This window comes from Pelophylax lessonae (genome assembly GCF_965119305.1).
Source record: "Pelophylax lessonae genome assembly, chromosome: 6".
Classification (NCBI taxonomy): domain Eukaryota; kingdom Metazoa; phylum Chordata; class Amphibia; order Anura; family Ranidae; genus Pelophylax; species Pelophylax lessonae.
The window spans coordinates 208,477,134-208,504,343 of NC_138773.1; the positions used below are offsets into that span (position 1 = coordinate 208,477,134).

Below are 27,210 nucleotides of genomic sequence, written 5' to 3' on the forward strand. Positions count from 1 at the left end.
GGGCTCCAGCGTCATGATAAAAATCAAGGGGGACAAAGGGCACCCTTGTCTAGTACCATTGGAGACATGGAAGGCACTCGACAGGGTGTCGTTAACGCGGACCAGCGCCTGCGGTTTAGCGTACATGGCCATAACATAACCAAGAAACCGGGGACCCAATCCCCAGGCAGAGAGCGTTGCCGCCATAAAGTCCCACAAGACCCTGTCGAATGCCTTCTCTGAGTGTCCAGGGAGAGCAGGAACCCCTTCTGGTTAGTGGTGGAGAGGACGTGGTGCAGATTAATCGCTTTGATGGTGTTATCCCGCGCCTCGCGGCCCGGGACAAAACCAACCTGGTCTTTGTGAATCCCCTTGGGAAGAAGCGGGAGTAGTCTGTTAGCCAGAATCTTCGCGAACAGCTTGACGTCCACATTGATGAGGGAAATCGGCCTGTAGCTGGCAGGGGAGGTCGGATCCCTCCCCTCCTTCGGGATCACTACAATGTGGGCCTCAAGCATCCGCGGAGACAGGGGGTTTTCTGCCGAGACAGAGTTAAAGGCGGATAAGAACGGGGCGGCAAGGATGTCAGGGAAGGATTTGTAATACGCCACAGAAAGGCCATCAGGGCCAGGGCTCTTATTGGGTTGCATTTGTTTAAGCGCCAAGTCCCATTCCTGTTTGGAGATGGGGAGATCCAGTGCAGTACGGAAATCGGGAGAAGCTTGTTGGGGCATGTTGGACGCAAGAAAGTCCGTGATGGCCTGAGATCTGGAAGGGTTGGAGGAGGGGTGGGAGCGTGTTGGGTCTAGGTTGTATAATTTGCTATAGAAGGCCTCAAATTCAGCCGCAATGTCACGGTTGTTAGCCACCAGGGAGCCAGAGGGCGAGCGGAGGGAGTGAACCGTGGTCTTTTCCTTCTTTTGGCGAAGAGCCGTGGCAAGGAGTCGACCCCTTTTGTTGGCCTGCTCATAAAAAAGCTTTTGGGATAGGAGGAAGCTACGTCTGGTCTTTCGGTCTAACTCCTCCGTGAGTTGTTCGCGAGCGGAGGTAAGGGCCGTTAAAGTGTTTTGTGCAAGGGATCGTTTGTGGGCAAGTTCCAAGGTACGAATGCGCGAGATCAGGTCAGAGACAAAAGCCTCCCTTTCTTTTCTCAGATCCGCTGAAAGCGCGATAAATTTACCCCGGATTACGCATTTGTGGGCTTCCCATTGAATGAGGGTCGACGTGTCAAGCGTCGCGTTGACAGAGAAATATTCCTGTAAAGATTCACGGATGGCGGCCGATCTAGCCTTGTCCGTCAGCAAGGACGAGTTAAGGCTCCAAACCCGATCTCTGGATAGAGACAGCGGAAAGGATAGGGTAAGAGAAATAGGGTGATGATCCGAAAGTATCGATGGCTCTATAGAGGCCTCAGTAAGAGAAGTGAGAGCAGATTGCGAGAGGAACAGGTAGTCGATCCTGGAGTATTTGGCGTGGAGTGGGGAGAAGTAAGTGTAATCCCTGTCACTAGCATGGAGCGTCCGCCAGGAATCATGAAGCTGGAGGTCAGGAAGACACAGCTTAATCTGTTTTAGGGCCTTGTAAGGCAGGCACGAGGAGCCTGAGGAGGTGTCAAGCAGTGGTTCCAGGGGAACATTGAAGTCGCCCCCAAAGATCAAGGTGCCCCGTTGGAAGGGTGCCAGTTCACCAAAAACTGATCTGAAAAACGAGACCTGGGACTGGTTGGGGCTGTAGACGTTCGCAAGGGTGATCTGGATAAGGGTACCTCGAAGCAGTAAATAACGTCCCTGGGCGTCCGCCAGGGAGTCAGAAATGGAGACAGGAGTAGATTTTGCAATGAGTATAGAGACTCCTTTAGACTTGGAAGTCTCTGACGTCGCATGGAAAGCTTGAGTGAAATGTTTGTTTGTGCATCTAGGAAGGGCGTCCGAATGGAAGTGCGTCTCTTGCAAGAACACTACATCCGCTCTAAGTCTGTGCATGTGCATGAGCAATTTCGAGCGTTTTTGAGGTGTGTTCAAACCCCGGGCATTTAAGGAGACAACCTTAAGGCGGAGATCAGCAGGCTGGGGTGCTGGTGCGGTCATCGTAGCGCACCCTAGAGGGGGGGGGAAGAGAAGAAGAAAAAAAAAAAAGGGGGGGTGGGTCAAGAGTCAGCGAAGGGGAGGGGAGGGAATGGAAAGGATAGGAGCCGGGAGGGGAGCTAGAGTACCGTGAGAACCGACAGACCAGCTGGGGAACTCAGAGGGGGTGGGGGAGTGTGGAAGTCGGAGGGTGTCGGACGACCGTTAAGAAACGTCGACCTTTGGCGGACGTGGAAGGAGACAACCAATACGGTGGCCAGAACTCCGGGGACCTGCAGGGGTCATTAGTAGTAGTTGAATGAGCCCGGTGAATGAAGGAACAATAGGGAGCAAGCTCAGGGAGTATGGAGCAAGTATAATCTGATGCGGAGCGTTGATGTGGCATCAGGGAAGCAGAGCCAGTGGGTGAGCCGTATGGGGGGAACAGGGATTACCATAGGTGTCGAAATGAGGGTGGTAATGGCTAAGTGATGGGAGTCGACTGGGAGACAGGGATGGTCTGAAGGATGACGGGCAAGTCTGCAGTGAGGGAGTCGTGTAATGGTGGGCAAACCAAGGGGCGGTCAGAGTGTAGGTGATCCGTCTCGTGGTCAGGTAAGAGTAAGGAAGGGTAGACAAGAGGGGTACCAGAAAGGAAGAGAAGAATGGGATAAGAATGACCACCCATGAGGCGTCTTTGCACGCGGTAAAGGCAGGTAGCAGTCAGAGGGCGGTGAAAGGCGAGGTAGCACAGGAAAACAAGTGGATAAAAAGAAAACTTGCTGGAACAGTTGAACTAAAACAAGGAAGCAACAGTGCAGTGATGCCATCAAAATTCACAACTGCTGGCATACAGCCCATCTCATTCAATTCGTGTCCCGGAATATAGCAACTTAGCGGAGCAATATTAACCGCTTACCCCATCAGTGACCCCACCAGCCCGCTGCCAGCCAGCACCCCCGCATTCCCAAAAGGATGTGATCTAGCTGAAAGAATGCAGTTATGTAGCTATCCCGGGGGGCGGGCCGACAGCGGGAGCGGGCGTCCCTGACTGAAATGAATGTGCAACGGCACCAGGGGCATAGGCATCCATGACATACCCCACCTCCCCCAGGGGTGCGAATGGCAGCCCGGGGAGGAGGCAAGGCAAAGCAGGAATGTCCCGCAGGCAACCTAGCAATGTGGGCGATGGCCTTGGCAATGGAAGGGGGGCGGAACCGTAGTATCAGCACAGGGGCTCCGTCCCCGTACACAGAGCAGGGCACCACCCATCGAGATCGGGCATCGCGCCCTTCTGCAAAGACAACATCCGTGTGTAAGCTAGGAGGAGAAGGGAAAGGGTAGGAGGGGGGAGGAGGAGGAGTAGGCAAGGAGAAGAGGATGAGGGAGGGGACAGGGAAGGGGAGGAGAGGAAGAAGGGGAAGGGACGGGAGGAAGAAGGGGAGGGGAGGGGAGAAAGAAGGGGAGGGGAGGGGAAGAAGGAGGGGAGGGGAAGAAGGAGGGGAGGGGAAGGGGAAGAAGGAGGGGAGGGGAGGGGAAGAAGAAGGGGAGGGGAGGGGAAGAAGGAGGGGAGGGAGGGGAAGAAGGAGGGGAGGGGGGGAAGGCATGGGAAGAAGGAGGGGAGAGGGGGGAAGGATGGGGGAGCGGGAAGGAGGAAAATGAGAGGGTTCAACAGAGTGCATTGCAAGCATAGTCTACGAACCTAGCATTCTTCCCAGCATTAATGAGAGCAAAATCACTAAAAAGCAGACCTAGTTCATGTGTACAAGCAGGAGGATAACAGCAGTGTGCACATCCGCTATGAGCTATGACCCGTACACTTCCCCCAGCACATGTTTGAGCAGTACCATGAAAAGTAAAGGTGGTTCATGTCCGTATGAAGAAGGGGGGTTCCCAGAGCGTTCGTGCTGTAGCAGAGAGGGGGGGGGGGGAAACCGGGGTCAGCACTCCAAAGGTACGGGGGATTGAGCCATGGCCCAAAGGGACCATTGGAGGACAGTCCCGGGCACCAGGGAGGGGCAGTTCGTGAAGATCACGGGAGGCAAGAGGGAGGGGGGGGGGATCCAGGGCAAGGAGAGAGGGGAATCCAAGGCACACAGCTGTAGGGGTCCCGGGGAGGCCGGAGGTCAGCGTGAGCGAGGGGAAGAAGTTCAGTTGCCGACCCTCCCGGGGGGTAGGCAGGAAGTTCTCACTGCTCGGAGAGGGCATGGGTAAGAAAGAGGAGACTCACAGTTAACGGAGGTGGAAGCCAAGGTCAGTATTGCCCGCGGGACCGTTCACAGAAGGCAGCAGCGAAGGAGTAGTAGGCAGATCGGTGAGTCCGGAGGTCCGGGGACAGCGAGCAACTCGTGAGGGCAAGGAAGGCATCATGTCGAGGCATCAGAGGACGGGGTCAGCTCCAGCAGAGAAACGGGATCCAGGAGAACAGTTCCGTGCTACCTGATAAAGGCGGTGAGTGGGGAAGTCTATGGAGCATGACGTGCCCTCCGGTGGACAGGTGAGGCCGTCGGGCTCCCATTGCGGGGCGCATCCCTTCCATTGCCTGGAGGTGAAGAAGGCGGGTGGGAGCGACGGCGGCCCAGGACGAAATTGTCGGCCATCTGGATTCCATCCATGGAGGTCGCTCGGTGCATCGGGGAGATGCGGAACTCACTGTACCAGTCGGGGACGTTGACAGGAGGAATGCCCAGGGTGGCACAGAAGTGGTCGAGGTCCTCTGGTACTCGCAATAGGGCCGTACGACCCTGTGAGGAGGCTGATAGACCGAAGGGGAACTTCCATCGATAAACGATTGCCCTGGATCTGAGTTCCTCCAGCAGCGGGCGAAGCTCTCTGCATCTCTGCAGCGTTATGGCAGATAGGTCCTGGAACAGCTTGATGTCGGCACCCTGGAACGTGAGGTGCTGTCTCATCCTGGCATTCCTCAAGACATCCTCCTTAAGCTGGAAGTTGGCCAGGCAGCACACCACGTCCCGTGGAGGATCATTCTCCCTGCCACGGGGTCGTAGAGCCCGGTGAATGCTTTCGAACACCACGGGCGCTTCAGGGGGCCTGCCGAGGAGATCATTACATATGGAGGTGACGGCGTGAGGTAAGTTCTGGTGTTCAATGCTCTCAGGTACTCCCCTCACCCGAAGGTTCCTTCGGCGGCCCCGATTGTCAAGGTCCTCCACATGCCGGTTAAGATCACGTAGGAGGACAGCATGCGATTCCGTCACCTGGTGAACATGCCCTAGGGAAGTGTCATGGCGGACCTCCTCCACCCTCGCTGACATAGCTTGAAAGTCGCTGCGGAGGTCCGCTATTGCCGCCGCCATAGCCGCCTTGATGTCAGCGGCAACAAACTGCAAATCCGCCATGGAAAGGGTTGGTGGGGCCACTGGAGCGCTCGGAGGATCATGCGAGGGTGAAGGCAGAGAGGCTCCCAACTCTGCGGCATGCCTGTTTGGCGAGCGGGAACGTGAGCGGGCGGCTTGAGAGGATGAGGAAGACGGGGAGGGCCGCTGCGTCCGGAAGATGTCCGGGATATTGCGGCTGATTTGTAACTCCATTTCTCCCGAGGTTCCCGCTCGGGTGGCAGAAGAACTTCTGGCTTTGCTTCCCATGATTCAGGCTCAAGTAGGCGCAAGGAAAGGGCTCAGGATGAGGTAATATCAGACCCCTCAGTGCAGGAGCTCAGAGTCAAGCGGCCATATTGGATCGGGTCCAAGCCACGCCCCCGGAAGTTCCACTTTTGGGTGGAACTCTGTTTTAAATACTTTTTCCAAATACTCTAATGGAAGCAACCAATCTCTGATTCAAAGACTTTAAAGTTTCTTCAGACCATGCAATTCTACAGATTTAGTCCAAGTTTTTATGAGCCCTGGATAGTAAAAATAAAAAAACATGCTATTATAAAACACAGTTTAATATTCTTACTGCAACTTACACTACTCATTGGCATCAAAATCTTTCCCACATTGGGTTTTCTTTTCAGTCCAGCATCACTATTTGAGTTGTAAAAGTTCCTTCTTAATTATTTCTTGACCTCAAGCTTTAGATCCCAGCAGAGCGAAGGCTAAAGCTTTTGCAAAATCCAAGGTTACCTATACGAACAACCTCTCGCTCTCTATTTCTGGCATCCTTTTTATAAGGGTTTTGTATTTAAAGATATTAAAAAATCAAATATACATGAAACAATACCTCAGCCTTGCCTTGCATCCACTTCCTGATGGCACTGGTGATGTCACTGCTGCTTCTCTAGAAAGCAATGTGCTCTCAAGACTTGAAGTGCATTTTAAACTAAGGAAGGCAAAGTTTTCCCTTTAGAAAATACTTTTAAGTATTTATTGATCATAAAAGGTTACAACACCATTAAAACATTTAGTGGCGTAAAGTTAGCCAATTTTTCAGTATTGGTGTACAGAACATTGAGGGAAGGAAAAATTAAATACAATATGGTTTTTAGGTCATAAAATAAAACCATAAAAATGTTTTTAAAGAAGGAATACAGTCTTGTGAAAAAGTATTCCCCATGGAAATTGTTGACTTTAACATACTGCATTTGAACAGGCAAACATTAGATCTTCAAATAATCCGTACAGATAAAAGGTGATATACTTGAACAAATGGTACATAAAATTGACACGGTGTATTCATTGTCATCTAAATAAAGAGAAAGGCAGATTTGTCACATGGAAAACATACATTTAACACCATTGCAAATCAAATAATAAATTTGAATCTGTTGTTACAGATTAGGTGTATATTTGGAACCTTCTTAGAGAGGATACATTGGAACCTGTCTAATTTAAACCTTCGATATCTAGGATATGGTCTTCTCTTTGCTGTTGACAAATGAGGTGTCACCATGCCACAATAAATAGATCTCTCTAAGGCTTGGTTCACACTGCCGCGACTTGGGATCTAACTTGTGAGACCCCAAGTGGCGTGACATGTCAAATCCCATTTTTGTCAATGAGAGCTGTTTAATTAGCACTACTGACGTCCCTCTGACTATGGAAAAGGTTTCTGTACTACTTCAAGGCGACTTCTTTTTTTTTTTTAATTTTTATTGGAAGGCGACTTCTATCCTACTTGTGCCCATAGACTTTAATCCTCAGCTTAATTGATGTTATTTGGACCAGACATTACAGGAAGATTACATAGGCATTCCCTGAAGTTGCTTCAAAGTCATGCCAAAATCGTACTGCAGGTCGTGGCAGTGTGAACCGAGCCTCAGACCCTCAGGAAACAAAGTTGTAGATGCCTATGAGTTTGTGCCCATCAGTGCCCCCCACCAGTGCCGCCTATCAGTGCGGCATATTTAGTGCCTTCTCATCAGTGCCACCTAATCAGTGCCACCTCATAAACGCACATCAGTGAAGGAGAAAAATTACTTATTTACAAAATAAAAATTTAGAGACAGAAAAGAAGAAAAACTTTTTTTTCCAAATTTTGTCTTTTTTAGTAAAAAATAAAAAACCCAGCCGTGATTAAATACCACAAAAAACTCTATTTGTGTGAAAAAAAATTCATTTGGGTACAGTGTAGTGTGACAACGCAATTGTCATTCAAAGTGTGACAACGCTGATAGCTGAAAATTGGCCTCGGTAGGAAGGGGATAAAAGTGCCCTATATTGAAGTGGTTAAGGGCATCACCAAGGATAAAAGGGTCATCCTTACATCTGGAGAAAAAGTTTTCACCTCCAAATATGGAAAGGCTTCTTCGCAGTAAGAGGTGTGAAAATGTTTTGAGATTCGGTTTTCGCCCACAAAGTAGATTGTTTTAAAAAAGGCTTGGAATCTTTCCTAAATGCACGATACAGTACATATTTTTATAGGTTTTAGCAACAGGGCTAGTTGATCCAGGGAATATCCCATAGCCTCCTGGATAATCAGGAAGGATTTTTCCCCCTGCTGGAGCAAATTGGATCATGCATTATTGGGGGTCTTTTTGCCTTTCTCTGGATGAACTGTGGTTTTAGTATTGTGTATATGGAAGTTTTCTGTGTATGTGTGTTTTCTGTTGGTGAACCAGACTGATTATTTTTCCAACCAGACTAACTATGTAAATATACTGTGTAACTGAGTAACTGTACCATGTTACTGTTAAGATTTTTTTTTCCAGGGTTGTTTACATTTAAATATTTTAATTGAAATATGCACTTTGAGTTAAATCTTACTAAACACATAATAACCAAATTGATTATTTTTTAGCAGAAGTCATGATGTGAAGAAAAATACAGTTGGCCGCACTTCAAATAAATCATAATCCAGATAGACAGTCCACAGTACACAAAAAGAGGGGAAAAAAAGCACACCAGCTAACACGTTTCATGCCAACTGGAGTGCTTAATCATAGCTCTAATACATAGCTAGTTTGCTTTTCCCTTCTTTTGTGTACTGTGGACTGTCTATGTGGATTATAATTCAATTAAGATGATTTCATAAAAGTGCAGCCAACTGGATTTTTCTTCACATCATGACTTCTGCTACGAATAGGACCAGCATCCATTAGAGTGCAGTGGAGGTGGGACAGGTGAAGGCTCACCTTGAGCAGTGTTTTATACATTATTTTTTTTAGTGATAATTACTTCTGACTTCTGCAAACTGTATGATTCTTACTCCTGATCCATGCACTTTGTGTGTTACTGCTCCTCCTGACTCCTGTTCTCTATACACCATGTACTCCTGACCTCTGCACTCTGTACATTACTTGCTCTTCAACCTTGTACTCTGTGTGTTACTTGCTCCTTATCCTGTGCAACTCCTGACCACTGCAATTTGTGCATTAATTACTCCTGACTTCTGCACTGTGCATTACATATTCCTGAAATGAGCACTCTGTTCGTTATGTATTACTGATCCCTACATTATTTACTCCTGACACCCTAGCTATGTGCATTACTTACCCCTAACCCATGTGCATTACTTGCTTTTGAGCTCTTTAATCTGCACATTACTTACGTCTGATTCCAGCACTCTGTATGTTACTTACTCCTGATCGCTGCACTGTTTGTTACTAACCCCTGAGCCCTGAATTCTGTGCATTAATTACTCAAGAACCCTGCACTCTGTGCATTACATACTCCTGACCCATGTACTTTGTGCATTACTTACTCTAAACCCCTGCACTCTGTGCATTACATACTCCTGACCCATGTACTTTGTGCATTACTTACTCTAAACCCCTGCACTCTGTGCATTACATACTCCTGACCCATGTACTTTGTGCATTACTTACTCTAAACCCCTGCACTCTGTGCATTACATACTCCTGACCCATGTACTTTGTGCATTACTTACTCCAAACCCCTGCACTCTATGCAACTTACTCCTGACTCCTGCAATCTGTGCAATGCATAATCCTGACTCTTGCACTTTGTATGTTACTGCTACTTATGCCTAACTCCTACACTTTGTGTGTTGTTTACTACTGAGCCCTGTGTTCTGTGCATTACTAAGTTCTGATCCCTGTGTTCTTTGCGTTACTTACTACTAATCACTGCATTCTGTGCATTTCGTAATTCTTACCCCTACACACTGTGCATTACTTGCTCCTGACCCCTGCACTTTGTGTGTTACATACTCGACCCCTGCACTGTACGCATTACTTACTCATGACCCCTGTGCTTTATGCTTTACATACTCCTGACCCCTTCACTTTGCACATTAGGTAACAAGGGCGGCCCGTCCATTGGGGGCGCAGGGGCGCCGCCCCCCTATCCATGCATCCGGCCCCTTAATCTACATGCAGGGCACCGGATGCATGGATTCCAATAGGGTTTTTTTTTTTAAGCACCTGATTAGAGCCAGAGGCTCTAATAGGCTTCAAAAAAGGATGGGCTTGGGGTGCAGAGCACTGCTCCCCGAGCCCACCCAGTTGTATGACAATAGTGAATGAATATTTGCTATTATCACACTGATTCTCCTCCCAGCCAATCAGGAATCGGGTCGCGAGATCCCTTTCCTGATTGGCTGAAAAGAGAAGCGATTTTACTGGCCATTGGTCAGGAAGAGGGAGGAGATGTATGGCCGGAGGAGGTAAGAATGCTGGCTGTCCGGCCGGCCGTTTTTCACCGCTGGGTGGGGTGGTGTATTTGCTGTCCGTCCGTCCCGCTGGGGAGGGGGGCTGTATTTGCCTGCCGGCCATCCCGCTGAGAGGGTGGTGGATTTGCAGCCCCCCCCCCCCCCCACAAACTATCATGCACCAGCCGCCACTGTTACGCACTTCTTTTTCCTGCAATCTAAGCTTTAATTACACCCGATCCCTGCACTGTGCATCAGGTACTGCTAACACTGTGCTTTAGGAACTCCTGACTCATGTACTCTGTGCATTTTATATATTAAAAAAAATGATGGACCAGTATGCCAAAGGTAAAGGCTATAATATAATCTCCTTGATGTTCCTGTGACTAGAGTTGCAGATATCAAAGCTGAATTTTAGCTTAAAATTTCCTATAGCTTTAGTTACATAATTTACAGTGCCTTGCGAAAGTATTCGGCCCCCTTGAAGTTTGCGACCTTTTGCCACATTTCAGGCTTCAAACAAAGATATAAAACTGTAATTTTTTGTGAAGAATCAACAACAAGTGGGACACAATCATGAAGTGGAACGAAATTTATTGGATATTTCAAACATTGTTAAATAAAAAACTGAAAAATTGGGCGTGCAAAATTATTCAGCCCCTTTACTTTCAGTGCAGCAAACTCTCTCCAGAAGTTCAGTGAGGATTTCTGAATGATCCAATATTGACCTAAATGACTAATGATGTTAAATAGAATCCACCTGTGTGTAATCAAGTCTCCGTATAAATGAACCTGCACCGTGATAGTCTCAGAGGTCCGTTTAAAGCGCAGAGAGCATCATGAAGAACAAGGAACACACCAGGCAGGTCCGAGATACTGTTGTGGAGACGTTTAAAGCCGGATTTGGATACAAAAAGATTTCCCAAGCTTTAAACATCCCAAGGAGCACTGAGCAAGCGATAATATTGAAATGGAAGGAGTATCAGACCACTGCAAATCTATGAACACCTGGCCATCCCTCTAAACTTTCAGCTCATACAAGGAGAAGACTGATCAGAGATACAGCCAAGAGGCGCATGATCACTCTGGATGAACTGCAGAGATCTACAGCTGAGGTGGGAGACTCTGTCCACAGGACAACAATCAGTCGTATACTGCACAAATCTGGCCTTTATGGAAGAGTGGCAAGAAGAAAGCCATTTCTTAAAGATATCCATAAAAAGTGTCATTTAAAGTTTGCCACAAGCCACCTGGGAGACACACCAAAAATGTGGAAGAAGGTGCTCTGGTCAGATGAAACCAAAATCAAACTTTTTGGCAACAATGCAAAATGTTATGTTCGGTGTAAAAGCAACACAGCTCATCACCCTGAACACACCATCCCCACTGTCAAACATGGTGGTGGCAGCATCATGGTTTGGGCCTGATTTTCTTCAGCAGGGACAGGGAAGATGGTTAAAATTGATGGGAGGATGGATGGAGCCAAATACAGGACCATTCTGGAAGAAAACCTGATGGAGTTTGCAAAAGACCTGAGACTGGGATGGAGATTTGTCTTCCAAAAAGACAATGATCCAAAACATAAAGCAAAATCTATAATGGAATGGTTCACAAATAAACATATGCAGGTGTTAGAATGGCCAAGTCAAAGTCCAGACCTGAATCCAATCGAGAATCTATGGAAAGAACTGAAAACTGCTGTTCACAAACGCTCTCCATCCAACCTCACTGAGCTCCAGCTGTTTTGCAAGGAGTAATGGGCAAAAATTTTAGTCTCTCGATGTGCAAAACTGATAGAGACATACCCCAAGTGACTTACAGCTGTAATCGCAGCAAAAGGTGGCACTACAAAGTATTAACTTAAGGGGGCTGAATTATTTTGCACGCCCAATTTTTCAGTTTTTTATTTGTTAAAAAAGTTTGAAATATCCAATAAATTTCGTTCTACTTCATGATTGTGTCCCACTTGTTGTTGATTCTTCACAAAAAATTACAGTTCTATATCTTTATCTTTGAAGCCTGAAATGTGGCAAAGGGTCGCAAAGTTCAAGGGGGCCGAATACTTTCGCAAGGCACTGTACATGTAAGGAAGTGCGTTCCATACCAGAGAACTGGATTCTGGAAAAATCTTCACTGCAGGGATGCCGGATCTCTTCTTGTCTCTGAGCTTGACACTGCAATAGTTAAAGGCTTCGAGTTTTCAGACAGAACAGCAGTACAGATGGTCCAACTGTGGCACAGCTGGTATAGATGGTCCAAATGTTCAGTATGCCTGCAGTTTCTGACCATCTTCTTTGTCATGTCCAAAGTTTGAGACTATACCCTGTTGTGTGTCTACTATCTCTGAAACTGATTATGTATGGATCTTTGGTTATGTCAGAGGCCACACTTGAGTCCCAACATATCAAGAAGATTGTCCACCACTGGTCTAACTGGAAGGTTGGTTACCGTACACAAAACATTAGGGGGGAACACAGCGCTTCCGATATAAAGAGCGCCTAAGGAGAGAGAGGCTCCTGGTGCAATTTTTTTCATTCCTCCAAATCGGTCGCAAATCCGCGGCATCCGACCTGCAGCCATGACGGTGGGGAAAAGCAGCAAGATGCTGCAGCACATTGACTTCAGAATGCGTTGCAAGATGGTCGCATCTTCATTGGAACCTTCAAAGCCTTTGACAAGCATATGAATCTTACACTGTGTGATTGCGATGAGTTTAGGAAGATCAAGCCCAAGAACTCCAAACAGCCAGAACGGGAGGAGAAGAGGGTGCTAGGGTTGGTTTTACTACGTGGGGAAAATTTGGTATCCATGACGGTAGAAGGCCCACCTCCAAAAGATACTGGTATTGCTAGAGTACCATTGGCTGGAGCAGCTGGAGGACCAGGAGTTGGGAGAGCAGCTGGTAGAGGTGTGCCAGCTGGTGCTCCTATGCCACAAGCCCCTGCTGGCTTGGCAGGGCCCGTCAGAGGCGTGGGAGGACCATCACAGCAGGTGATGACACCACAGAGCCGAGGCAACGTTGCCGCTGCTGCAGCAGCAGCCACAGCTAGTATTGCTGGGGCCCCAACACAGTATGTTGCTGTAGGACGTGGAGGTCCCCCGCCACCAATGGGTCGTGGAGCACCCCCACCAGGCATGATGGGCCCACCTCCAGGCATGAGGCCACTCATGGGTCCACCAATGGGCATGCCCCCAGGCAGGGGACCAATGGGAATGCCACCTAATATGAGACCGCCACCACCTGGAATGAGAGGTCCTCCTCCACCAGGCATGAGGCCAACCAGGCCGTGAGCCAAGCTGCCTGTAGACTTCACTTGTACATCTGGTGTTCCTCATTTGCTCTCATGTCATGGGACTGTTGTACTGAATGTTTTGTAACCTTTCTTTGTAAATTGTTTTTAATAAAGTAAAGAAAACTCCAAAAAAAAAAAACATTAGGGGGGAATATTGGAATATACCAAGACAGAAACTGTATGGTAAAAAATACCAAAGCAGGCTACTTAGGCACCACATGTTGAGGTACACTAATTGTGGAATATATTGTCCCTTGTGGGTGGTGGTAAAAGGCCATAGGTCCATCTACATAAATATGAGTATCTCCATGGTAGGCTGAGGTGGTTAGTGAATATACAAATGTATATTGATATCTATTGATGGGGTTAAATGGTATGTAACTGTGTTGGTAGATTCTAATTAGCCAACCCTATTCCTTAATTTCTGTTTGGTTCTACCAACATATGGTATTCAACATGGACATTTTAAAAAATAAATTACATAGTATCATAAGTCAAAGATTTAAAAGGATTCCTGTGTACTGGGGGATTAGAATTCTTTTGTCCAGTTATTAAATAATTTACAAGTGAGACATTGGACATAGTTGCTCCTGTGGTCAGTGGAATGATGTACCTTTATATTGGTCAGTGATGCAATGTCCCCTTACCTTGGGAGTCAGTGGAAAAGTGCCCCCTCACATTGGTGTCAGTGGTATAGTGCTCTCCTTATATTGGTGGTCATTGTAGTAGTTGTCACATACATTGTGGGTTAGTAAAGCAGTGCTCACTTACAATAGTGTAAAGTAGAGAAACTCCCTTTTTCACAGCTGACCAATAAAGTGGTGTCCATTTTACAGTAGTGATTAGTAGTGTAGTATCCCCATACTTTGGTGGTCAGTTGTAAAGTACCCCCTTACGTTGGTGATCAGTGGTGAAGTGCCCCTTTATTTTGTAGACAACAGAAAAGTGAACGCTAATGGACATTAAAGATGTGCCCAATTGCAGTATATTAATAGACAATGAAAAGTACCTCTTCACATTGATGGACAATGAAGAAGTGCTTTCTTACACTGGCAATTAGGGGTGTCTTGATCCCTTACATTGGTGTACAGTATTGAAATGCCCCTTTTCATTGCTAGACAGTGGAAAATGTCCCAATGGAGAAGTGTCCCCTTACACTGGTTTACAAGAAAGAAGTGCTCTCCTACACTGGAGGTTAGGGATGTTCTGCTCCCTTACATTGGTGGAAAAGTGAACCTGAAACCTTGACATTAGAGAAGTACCCCCTTAAAGTGATGGACAGTGGAGTGGTAAAGTGTCGCCTTAGAATGGTGATCAGTGTTAAAGTGTCCCCTAAAGTGCCTCCTGATAAAACATATCAGCAGAGACTTAAGGATCTTAATATGTACAGTTTGAAGGAAAGAAGCGAAAGGGGAGACATGACTGAAACCTTTAAAAACATAAAGGGTTTGAATAATGTTCAGAAGGGCATTATTTTATTATATTTTTAATATGAAGCCAAGATCAAGAACACGGGGACATGACCTCCTCCTCTTTCCCTTTTTTCAACTTGAGGATAAGCCAAAGTGAAGGAGTCTGTGGGATGGGTAGGGTAGGCAGCCACACCCCCAGCCCCTCCCACCAACTCAGGACATCTTGGGAGGTATTGAACATCCCGAGGGACAATTTAAGCTAATTAAAGGATAGGGGAGTGGTACAGACAGCCTCCCCTACACTGCTAGGCCCCCTGCTGACCATATCACTGACTTAGCTACATTAGTACATTTACTAGTACGTTAACAAAGCTGCAAGGACAGGGAAATGCAGCTGTCTGCAGTATTGTTCAGCTGGCAGGCAGAGCATTCAGGGTTGGCTTTGAAGGGGCACAACTAAAATCTGGGGGAGCATAGCCCACCCCAGCACCCTCCTAGATCTAGCCATGCTGCACTTCATGATGCTGGTGTATACCAGCGCAGCAAACTCCACCTTTTTGACTGACCTGGTTTATTAAAGAAGGTTTTAAAAGAATTAGGTCAGTGACAGTATTTAAGGGAGGCCAGTCTGTAGGCACAGCTACATTCTGTATGCCTACAGATACCACATAGCCAAAAACAGGGGTGCAGCATTTCTTGTTGGGCTCGACCAACACTTTGTGTGAACAAGAAAGAAAAGACATTCTATTTATAAAGCTGTTGAGTGATTTCATTGCCTTGTCTTACAATATAACATTTGTCAGGTAGGCTGAGCTGCACTTCTAGAATAGTCTATTATTAATTAGAACAAGATATTCTAAAACGAAACTATGTAACTATCCTAAAGTGTCACTAAATGCTCCATCTTAAAACAACATCTCAATGCAATACTTTCTAAACCCACATCTATTTATTATAAACTGGAAATGACTTTAACAATGATTTTCTCATAAATGTTCTCTGTGTGTTCCCCATGGAGGGTCCATTCCTTTCACTTACGCTTTCTGAGTACTAGCAATCCTCATATCTTGTGGTCATGTACTGCTCTTCTCAAACTACAAGACCCAGTAATGTTTGCACCTACCAATTTTAATGTCCATACTGCCCTATTTTTATTCATTATAGCTGGTACACTGTGTGGGTGGTAATTTTATGTGCTGACACAGCCAGCACGATGACGTAAAAGTATTTCTCTAGTCCATCTAAGGAATGCACAGGGGAGGGTAGATAATTTCTCAAATACATTGGGACCAGGTAGAATGAACATGGCTATATTCAGAACAGAAGCTGGAGCAAAGGGTAAGATCCCCCTAGTGAGTGGAGGTTGCCATGGCTTACCAAGGGTTTTAAACAAAAAGAGACCACACTTCTGCTCTCTAAATGATATCCAGCAGTGTTCAGGCTCTGACTCAGCTTTGCTACCAGCTCTATCATACACACAAAGGACCACATTACACCTTACTCTCAGGCAAGGACAGAAGCCAGGATATTTCCATCCACAAGGCCCTGTAGTCAACATGGCTATAGGCTGGGTCCCTGAGTTTAGACCTGTGTTGCGTCTGAGGACCGCACTATGGTATCCTACCTGCCTGGAAGGGTGAATTCCAAACTACCCAGATCACTCCTCCATCAGATTATTCCTTCACTCAGGCAACCACCACTCCCATTCTGAGCTGGCTGCTCCTCCTTCTCCCAATCATTCTTCCTAGGCTAACAATAAAAGTCAAAGAACATAAAAATTAAAAACTAAAGTCCTTATAATAATATAGTAGAGTCCATGTAAAAGTCCATAAAAAAACGCTGGGAAGGATAAGGTTATTCCTAAGGAATTTGCAACCTCTCAAACAGAAGCAGAACCTTAGATAAATCCCACTGACCAAGCATGTAAAAAAGAAGTAGAAAAAAGGGAGACAGGGCACCACCAATTCAATATGGTAGTTTATTGTATTTATTGATGTACTAATAAACTACTACACTGAATAAATGGCACCCTCTCTTGTTCTTTCTTTTCTTTTTTACATTCTTTATAGGCTAGGCTATGGCCCACTGAAGCCTTACTTAATTTTCTTCCATACGACACAACAATGAGGAATTTATCATGGAACTTCGTTTTTACTGAACCTCCCCTGTTACTGACACATATCACAGTGGCCTGGAGAGGACTAGACCATAGTAAGCATATCTCCCAACATTAGAAACTGACAAATAGAGACAACCTGGAAAGGCGAAAGTGGGTGTGACTAAATTGCATTGGATATTGGGCGTAGCCTAAAAGAACATGGTTTATTATAGTCTAAGCCAAGGGTAGGTAAACTTTGAGGGGCGAATATCTACCTGAACAACATGAAATATATTGAAGGTCACCAGGGTTCAGCACCTTTTTTAATGCAAAAAATACATTTACTAGTAAAGCCCCATAAAAAAGTAGACAGCATGAAGAAAATTAAATATAATAAAACAAATAACACTGTAAAATATAAACTTAGTTTATTTTAAAAGTTCACTTCAGTGAAAAATTTGGCATTCACTTTCATTCATATATTTTTTTAATATCTGGAGATTAAATTGGTCACCCCAAGTTTGAGGTATGAGGCCATCATGAAGGCAGAACAACTGGTACTGCAGACTGACTTGCTAGACTAGTTTCAGGTCTGGTCTGAATTCTGGCCAGATTGGCTGGGCTGAGTTCTGGTCTGTGTAAGTGGTATGTAAGGCAGTGTACAGGGGTTATTAGAATGTAGGGTAGTGTACAAGGATATTATGTATGGCAGGCAGTGTACGGAGGTCGGTAACTTGTATAGGAGGAGTACAAGGGTCCGTAATATTCAAAAATCCTAAAAAATAATTTTCCCTTAGGTCCATTGGTAGACGCAGTCCTCTGATGCATATCAGTAGGCAGTATAACCCTACTGATATGCATCAGAGGACTGCGTCCATCAATGAACGCTAGAGAAAACTGGATATTTGACTTAACGTAAAATCCTTTTCTCTTAGGTTCAGTGATGGACGCAGTCCTCTGATGCATATCAGTAGGGTTATACTGCCTACTGATATGCATCAGAGGACTGTGTCCATCAATGAACGTTAGAGAAACAGGGGTTAGCAGAGCAGAGTACAAGAATCAGTATTCTGTAGGGCAAAAGAGGTCTCCTCTTTGCTCCACATTCAGAGCGTCACAGGAAGCAGAGGTGACACCTGACTATCTTATGGCACACTGATTCCTGCTGACTTCTCCCTCTCATTCATCCAATGTGATGTCACATTCAAGTGCTGGGGGTGGATGGGAGAGGAGGGCCAGCAAGGATCAGGGCAGGTCACTTAAGTATGTTGCCTCTACACATGTGCAGAACGGAAACATTTGTTTAGCGGTGTTTCTGATAAATTCGTTATGTTACTAATTTCACTTTTTTGATTTATTTTGGAATTAGTTTCATTTTGTTTTATTAATTTTCTAACGAATTCCAAATTTTTTGAACTATTTGAATTTGGATAGTTCGAACAATGATCGACCGATCTGAATTATGTGTGAAGAAGCTGGTTGTGAAGGAGCGGGTCGGGGAAGCCGACCTCCGCAGCCTTAAAGCGAAGCTCCGCCCAAAAGGGGAAGCTCCAATTGTTTGCACCATCCACTGCCACATTTGGCAATTTTTTGAGGGGAGGGGAGAGCGGTACCTAGTTACTTAGGAAACAATGTTTATCGTGATTACACTATCAAGTATATTTTCGGATGTATTGAACAATGCTGTTATTAGAAGGTAAAAAGATGAGAACTGAGGAAGATATCGAATATGACATTTTTATTTTCAATTAGGTTTAAAGATGCCTATAGAACCAACTTTTCAGTACTCAAATACTTAATCACTAATATAAATAACATCAGTAGATAATGTGTATCTTGGTTCCCTTCTATGATATAGCAGTGTGTGCTTTAAAGTCATGAGTATACATTACTAAGAATCGCTACTAAGCAAAATTGGCTGAATGATCTCAAGAGGCTTTTATATAACCAGTAGCTTCCTGAATATTCCAGACTTGCAGTCTGCAAGAAAGTGGAAATGTATCTACCAATAATTTCCTTCTGGCTGTAGTTGGATTAGATATACTGTAAGTGCTGAGCACTCACAAGTGAAATAACTAAACTCATTCATAATGCTATTTTGAGATAAAATGAATCAACTCTAAAATACATTGTCAAGAGAGGCAAATGAATACTGTAAACTCAATTTCCCAAGTTTTACTCATGTGCTATTTACCATACCATACCCATTCTTATTTTCAGCCATGTAACTGTTATTTTAAAGTGGTTGTAAAGTCAGAAGGTTTTTCATCCTAAAGGGGTTGTAAAGGCAGAACGTTTTTAATCTTAATGCATTCTATGAATTAAGATAAAAGGCCTACTGTGTGCAGCAGCCCCCCTCAGCCCCCCCCCCCCTAATACTTACCTGAGGTCCTTCTCTGTCCAGCAATGTCCATGAGTGTCTCAGCCATCCGAGATTCTCCCTCCTGATTGGCTGAGACACAGCAGCAGCGCCATTGGCTCTAGCTGCTGTCAAAGTCAGCTAGCCAATCAGGGGAGAGAGAGAGAGGGCAGGACCGGGTCAGGGCTCCATGTTTGAATGGACACAGGGAGCTGTGACTTTGCTCGGGTGCCCCCATAGCAAGCTGCTTGCTGTGGGGCACTCAACAGGAGGGAGGGACCAAGAGAGCCGAAGAGGGACCCGAGAAGGGGAGGATCCAGGTTGCTCTGTGAAAAAGAGCAGGTAAGTATAACATGTCTGTTATTTCTATAGGAAAAGAAACGGGACTTTACAATCACTTTAATGCATTCTATGCATTAAGCTAAAAAGTCTTCTGTGTCCAGCAGCCCCCCTAAGGCCTCATGCACACTGGATGTTATCAAAACGTCAATAGAAAGCTGTAGGAGAAGTTTTTCTGCTTTTTTGCAGTAGCTTTTTTCAGAGTTGTGAAAGAAGACTAACCCCCTTTTGGGTGGGTGGGACTTTAAGGGCAACTAGTAATTATCTCTCATAGGAAAGATTAATTTAGAATAAAATAATTTATTGAAAAAAGTGATTATAAGAGAAATCATCAAGGTAATTTATATTACATATGTAACGGTATGAATAAACATGTGATACAATACAGTGTTACAGGTACACAACAGAGTCCAACGCGTTTCGAAGAATTGTATAATACCAGAATCTTCCTCAGGGAATCTGTGTATATTCCTGAAAAGCATATGCCAGAAATAAATCAAAAAAAATGTAAAAAGAAAAGAACAAAGCAAAATAATGGCTAAATATTATATATCAAATCATTAACATGGATACTTTTTGTAGTTGCGACAACATATTACTCCATCTTATTGTGAGAGACATTCCTGGCTAATTAGCCATCAATAAATCAGAAACCTTATCTTATACCCTATAGAAAATTAAGCAAGAAAAGAGAAGGAAAAAGAAAGAAGCAAGCATATCACATGGTAAGAGTTCACATACCTGCAGACCTTTGGAGCCAGAGATATCTGTCCTGAAAGGGGGGGATATATAGTAATCCCACAGTATAGGAGCAAGAGTCAGATATTAACTCATAATATTCATTACCTAAAGATAATAATTCATTATCAGTGAAAAAAGGGGGGGTTCCATAAATTTAAACCACCATATATGTAGAAGACTATGAATCAATTCACCTGTTATGATGATCAAAATGTTTAATATGTAAAAAGGGGAAGAGAAAAAATTCTCTCCAAGTATAAGAAGAAGAAAAGGGTTCCTAACAACTTGTGATGGTTATCCTCCAATGGGGGTGCCTTCAGGACTTGACAGATGGTAAATTCTGATAAAAAAAAAAGGAAGAAAAACAGGGAACCAACAGAATAAATATGTCCATTACCCACGGTAGACTATATATTATATCCTTGGTATTTCGGATGCCTTACCTCCGTATTAATGTGAAACATCCATCGTGTCTTTATTGACTTCTATGGATAAAATATTCACACGGGTATGTATAAAATCTCTATTCCAAAATGTATTCCCAGATTTTCAGGTCGATGTTGGATATTAATCTAGGACAGATACATGGATAATATATAACTTTATATGGAGGAGAAATAAATCCCCCCCCAAAAAAAGGGGGAAAGAAATATATAATGGATTATTGAGATTTGGACTGTCTTACCTCAATATTGAGGTGGGTTGTCCATAGTATCCCCACCACTTGAGGGGCTGCAGTATTTATCGGTATCAATACCAACTAAGTGCCTGCAACAATATATAAAAAAGAAGAATATATTCATCTAGTTCCCCATATATGAAAATGTGCCATACATGAATCTTGCCCGTTAAGATAACGTATAAATACCGTTTAATGTAGGTGGAACGTAAAACATCTAGTTGCTATCCATAAGCGTTGGCCGTCAAACAGGTCCCAAGGCTTAATAGCGCAGCCTTATAGATTCCATCCAGTATCCTGAAGGTAACAAAACAAAAATCCCCTTATGTGGAGTCAAAGCCTAGCACAGGCTGTTTAAGTCCCCTAAGGCATACTCACTGATTGTAGGAAAAATCGGCAATAGACCTGTCATGTCACGGAGAGATAACTCTCCGGACTGACTCTCGGCGTTTCCTTAAATATCAGACCATTGCCGTGAATTCTCGTTGAGTCTCGCGAGATTGCGTCTAATCGGCGCACTGCAATGTCGTCACCTCCGTTTCCCTAATTCGCGGGAAATCTCGCAAGTCTACGGTGATGACACATCCGCCCTTATAGTCTTTATTGTTGAAGCGTACCACGTAGCCGCCGTCAGAGACATACTTCCGCCCTGACTTACGGATGGGCATAGCTATATGTCCGCCCATGTTTCTCGCGGTCCGTGGACCCCACCAAAAGACAGAGTGAAATAACGATGAAGGATAGAAAGAGAAATGAACATATAACACTGAGGAATCCGATCATAAATATGATCAGACCATTGATGCATAATGAAACAAAACCTCAGTTATATATGTATCTATATAGATTACTTGTTGTAAAGAACGGCATGGTACTGGTTGACAGAGAAGGAAAATCCTATCAGATATCGCCCCGGCACGGGAGATAGCGTTTAACCCCCTGAGCTCACCCGGGGTTCAGACATGGAATTCCCGAAAGAATTGTCGGGAATTGATCCAGCTGAAAAGACGCTGATTTCTCCAGTTGTTAAATGAGGATATCCCTATTGAATGGGGATCTCCATTGGAGAATGTCTCACCCGTGCCGGGCTCCTATGCTGTGGGTAATCTCCCCAAAAAAAGACAGAACCAAACCGTGCTATGCAAGGTTATGGCTCCAAAGCCGCTGGTGAACCCACCAGGCGGAAGGAGGGAAAAAATAGAAAAAGGGAGAAAAAAGAAATAAAGAAATGGGGATAAGAAAAATGGGAAAAATCCCTGGAAATATGTTTTTTATAAATAGGGGAATATCCCTTAATCTCACTATATCGAGGAAGAAAATAGTGGTCGCATCCTGCAATTACATAGTTTGTTCATGAAAATGAATATAATACATACATTGTATAACAAGTAAATCATTCTTAAATAAACCCACTTAAAGACATTGTGTTTTCCTAAAAGATTTCATACTTATAAATATATATCCTCAGAATACTCAGTAGGAGTAAAGGGAGAAGGAAAAAAGGGGAGAAGTTGATAAGGGGAAGGAGGAGAAGTTAGTGATAAAAACCCTGACAAACAAACAGGGGAGACATCAAGAAAGTCTATAGAACTGACAGAAAACTATATACAAATCAACGTTTGAGTATTCGAAATAGAGCTAATGTGGGGGGACCCATTAGTCCGTCTTTCCAGAGAAAAATCCCTCCAGAAAGGGTCTATAACTCTCCATTTCGTTTAAGCCAGGGGGGGTGGTGGCCCTAAGCTTCACAATCCAGCGCATTTCCCGCTGGAGTAGCTGCTTGTTCCAGTCACCCCCCCTGGCCGGAATATGCACCCTCTCCAGGGCACAAAAAGTTACCTTGGGGGTCCTGTATCTGTGGGTGATGGCCATATGTCGGCCAAGTGGCAGATATAAGTTACCAATATTTAGGCTTTGCATATGTTGGCTAATACGTTTTCCAAGTTCTTGTTTGGTCTTCCCAACATAGAAAGCCTTACACTCACATCGCATCAGATACACGACCCCCTTGGTTTTGCAGTTAACAAAATGTTTGGGGTGAAATAGTTCACCATTGGGAAGCCTAGTAGTTTTGCATCTAACTATCACCCTGCACTGGTCACAATTGCCACAGGGAAATGTCCCTTTGTCCCTGCAGGGGTCTTCTCTATTTGAGCCCCTATATTCACTTTGGACAAGACTGTCCTTCATGGAGGTGGCTCTTCTGTAGGTGATAGCTGGAGATGGTGTAACTATATGTTGGAGAGTAGGGTCTTCCCTCAATATTGCCCAATGCTTTTTAAGAATCCCATAGATTTTATCATGTTCATTGGAATAATTCAGAATTATTCTTGGTGGATTCTTTTGAGGGATTTCGTTTTTCTTGGGAGTTTTGAAGAGTAGGTCCTGTCTTTTCATGTTTTGTACCCTGTTGAAATTTTTCCTAAGACAGGTCTTCGAGTATCCCCTTTCGAGGAGTCTCTCCGTTAATTCACCTGCCTTTTTCCTGAAGTCACCTTCAGAGGAACAGTTTCTCTTAATTCTTAGATATTGTGAGTATGGAATTGACCTCTTAAGAGGTTCGGGGTGAAAACTAGCTGAATGCAGCAGGGTATTTCCCGCTGTGGATTTCCTGAATAAGGTTGTTGTTATATAACCCTCATCACTTTTGTTGATGGTAATATCCAGGAAGTCCACAGATTTTGAGTCATAGTGCATAGTAAAGAACAAATTCATATTGTTCTTATTTAATTTAGTAAGCCATTCTTCCAGTAGCTCCACCGGGCCATCCCATACCAGGAAGATGTCGTCGATGTACCTCTGCCATAGAACAACGTGGCAGAAGTACATCGACAAGTCTTCACTGGTAATAATTTTATGCTCCCACTCCCCCAGGTACAGGTTTGCGTAGGATGGGGCACAACAGGTCCCCATCGCTACTCCCTGCACCTGGAGGTAGTGGGAGCCCTGAAAGGAGAACACATTATGTTCCAAAATGAATTTCAAAATGTCTAAGATAAAGTCATTATAGTTTTGTTCCTGATGCCCACTCTGTTGCAAAATTTTGGTTATAGCAGAGAGGCCTTTGTCATGTGGTATAGAATTATATAAACATTCTGCATCTATAGTCGCTAGGATAGCATTATGAGGTATGGTAACATTCTCTAGAATCTGAAGCATATGGATAGTATCTTTGGTATAGGATGTTAAACCTGTAACATATGGTCTTAAGTGGGCATCCACCACACGGCTTGCAGTTTCCGTGATACTGCCATTCCCAGATATTATAGGGCGGCCTGGTGGATTTTTTAGGTCTTTGTGGACCTTTGGTAGACAGTAAAAAGTGGGGGTACGAGGATGTGGTGTCCTCATGTACTCCCACAATTCTGTCGTAATTATACCTGTTTCCCTGGCTCCATCAAGGATGGCATAAAATTCTTCATTGAATCTTGAGATTGTATTAGCTGATATTTTCTGATAGCAAGTTTTATTGTCTAGAAGTTGATGACACATTTTTTCATAATCTATGTTGTTCATAAGAACAATGTTCCCCCCCTTATCACTGGGTTTAATAGTGATATCATTATTTTTTTGGAGGGTTTTTAAAGCTTTACGTTGGTCCGGGGGGAGGTTATCTCTATTGGAGTGAGTGTTAAGTTTATCAATGTCTTTAGAGACTTGCCTGACGAAGAGAGCTATTGTTGGGTTTTGATTGAGTTGAGGAAATTTTGGAGATTTTCTCCTAAATTGTTTAATGGGAGTTTGATCCTTACCGTGTATTTGTGTATTTTCCTCATCTGATGAATCGCTTAGATTTTCCCAAATCTCTTCATTATCGTATCCACTTTCCTGCAGAAGTAAATTTAAGTCCCTAAGAGCTCGATATTCTGCTGCTCTAAGTTTAGAGTCAGGTTTTTGTATTTTATCTGTATCTTTAAAATATTTACTTTTAAAGAAGATGTCCCTAGCAAAGAGGTTTATGTCTTTAATGACACTAAACCTATCTGTTGGTTGACTAGGGCAAAAAGATAAACCTAATTTAAGTAGATCCTCCTCCTCTTTGGTAAGATTATGGGATGACAAATTGATAATAGTTAGTCCGTTTTCTCGGTTACCCGTATCGCAAAGGAGTCCATACTGACTTGCGTTTTGACTGCTTGTCTCGTATGGGGTCTTCCTAAAAAAGGACCCTTGCTATTGGTGCCTTGGGATTTACTGGTTGCCGCCCCATCTGGTTGTGTAGTAGTGGAATCCAGGTTCTCCATGGAACCACCTGCAATTTCACTTTTTGTGCCCTCCTTATTTTTGGGTGTAGGTGTTGATCCCTGAGGATTGTTTGTTTTTTTCCTGATTTTATCCTTATTTTTTCCCCATTGTGGGTAATCGCCTCTGGGACGTCCCCGTGGGTTAGTTTGAGAAGAATTAGAAGCAGAGGAGTCAGAGGAGTAATTTTCACTCCTATTATATTCCCCCCTGCGTCTAATATTCCGTTGTCCTTGATTCCATCTATATGCCTTGCCTTCATTGAAGGCTATCCTATCCCTCCAGTATTTTTTCTCCTTCCTTTGCAGTATTGCTTTATTATAATCCTCTAGGTATGTTTTTAATTTACTCTCTTGTTCTGTATATAAAGGGGAGGTTTTTAGCGGATCTAGTTGTTTATTAATGGCGGAAACTTCTGTTTCTATGAGTTTCAGTTGTTTTAAATATTCAGCTTGAAGAAGAATCATTAAATTTTTTGAACAATCGTTCAGAATTCTCTCCCAATCCTGTTTAAGTTCTGACGAATTATTCTCAAGGGTAGGGAAGATCTGAATCCTTAGACCTAAAGGATTCAGGCCTTCCTTCACATACTTGTCAAAAGTTTTTATATGCCAGTGTAATGCTGACTTTTTTTCTAAGAAACGTTTTAGAGTGGAAAATAGGGTAAAGATGTCTGATTCTATCTGTTCTTTTTGTTGGAATTTGCTTTCAATGTCTGACATTAACTCCTCCCATCCATCTCCCTGAAAGCCTCCCATTCTGGGTTATATATAGTATACAGGCTATATAGATAGCCTGGAGAAGGGTTTGTAGGAGAAAATTTCCGGTAAAGACCCTTTTCCCCCTTTAGAAAACCCTTTGTAAATTAATTTTGAAAAAATATAATTGTTAATCTAAAAAAGTGGGTAACCTGTGAACTATCTACAGAAAATGGGGGTCGGGTGTGTTATCCACCCAAAACATAGACTGTAAAGATATGTAGGTAGTTTCCAGGTAAGCTGTTACCATAATCCCATGAAAATTGTGAAAGAAGACTAACCCCCTTTTGGGTGGGTGGGACTTTAAGGGCAACTAGTAATTATCTCTCATAGGAAAGATTAATTTAGAATAAAATAATTTATTGAAAAAAGTGATTATAAGAGAAATCATCAAGGTAATTTATATTACATATGTAACGGTATGAATAAACATGTGATACAATACAGTGTTACAGGTACACAACAGAGTCCAACGCATTTCGAAGAATTGTATAATACCAGAATCTTCCTCAGGGAATCTGTGTATATTCCTGAAAAGCATATGCCAGAAATAAATCAAAAAAAATGTAAAAAGAAAAGAACAAAGCAAAATAATGGCTAAATATTATATATCAAATCATTAACATGGATACTTTTTGTAGTTGCGACAACATATTACTCCATCTTATTGTGAGAGACATTCCTGGCTAATTAGCCATCAATAAATCAGAAACCTTATCTTATACCCTATAGAAAATTAAGCAAGAAAAGAGAAGGAAAAAGAAAGAAGCAAGCATATCACATGGTAAGAGTTCACATACCTGCAGACCTTTGGAGCCAGAGATATCTGTCCTGAAAGGGGGGGATATATAGTAATCCCACAGTATAGGAGCAAGAGTCAGATATTAACTCATAATATTCATTACCTAAAGATAATAATTCATTATCAGTGAAAAAAGGGGGGGTTCCATAAATTTAAACCACCATATATGTAGAAGACTATGAATCAATTCACCTGTTATGATGATCAAAATGTTTAATATGTAAAAAGGGGAAGAGAAAAAATTCTCTCCAAGTATAAGAAGAAGAAAAGGGTTCCTAACAACTTGTGATGGTTATCCTCCAATGGGGGTGCCTTCAGGACTTGACAGATGGTAAATTCTGATAAAAAAAAAGGAAGAAAAACAGGGAACCAACAGAATAAATATGTCCATTACCCACGGTAGACTATATATTATATCCTTGGTATTTCGGATGC

At 43.8% G+C, this 27,210-nt stretch overlaps 1 pseudogene across 1 annotated transcript; it reads left to right on the plus strand.

The window, feature by feature from the left end:
• Positions 1-12,529: 12,529 nt before the first annotated feature.
• On the plus strand, positions 12,530-13,469 carry LOC309558990 (small nuclear ribonucleoprotein-associated protein B-like; annotated as a pseudogene). Its single transcript has one exon. The product of its transcript is annotated as a small nuclear ribonucleoprotein-associated protein B-like (transcript).
• The last annotated feature ends 13,741 nt before the right edge of the window (positions 13,470-27,210 follow it).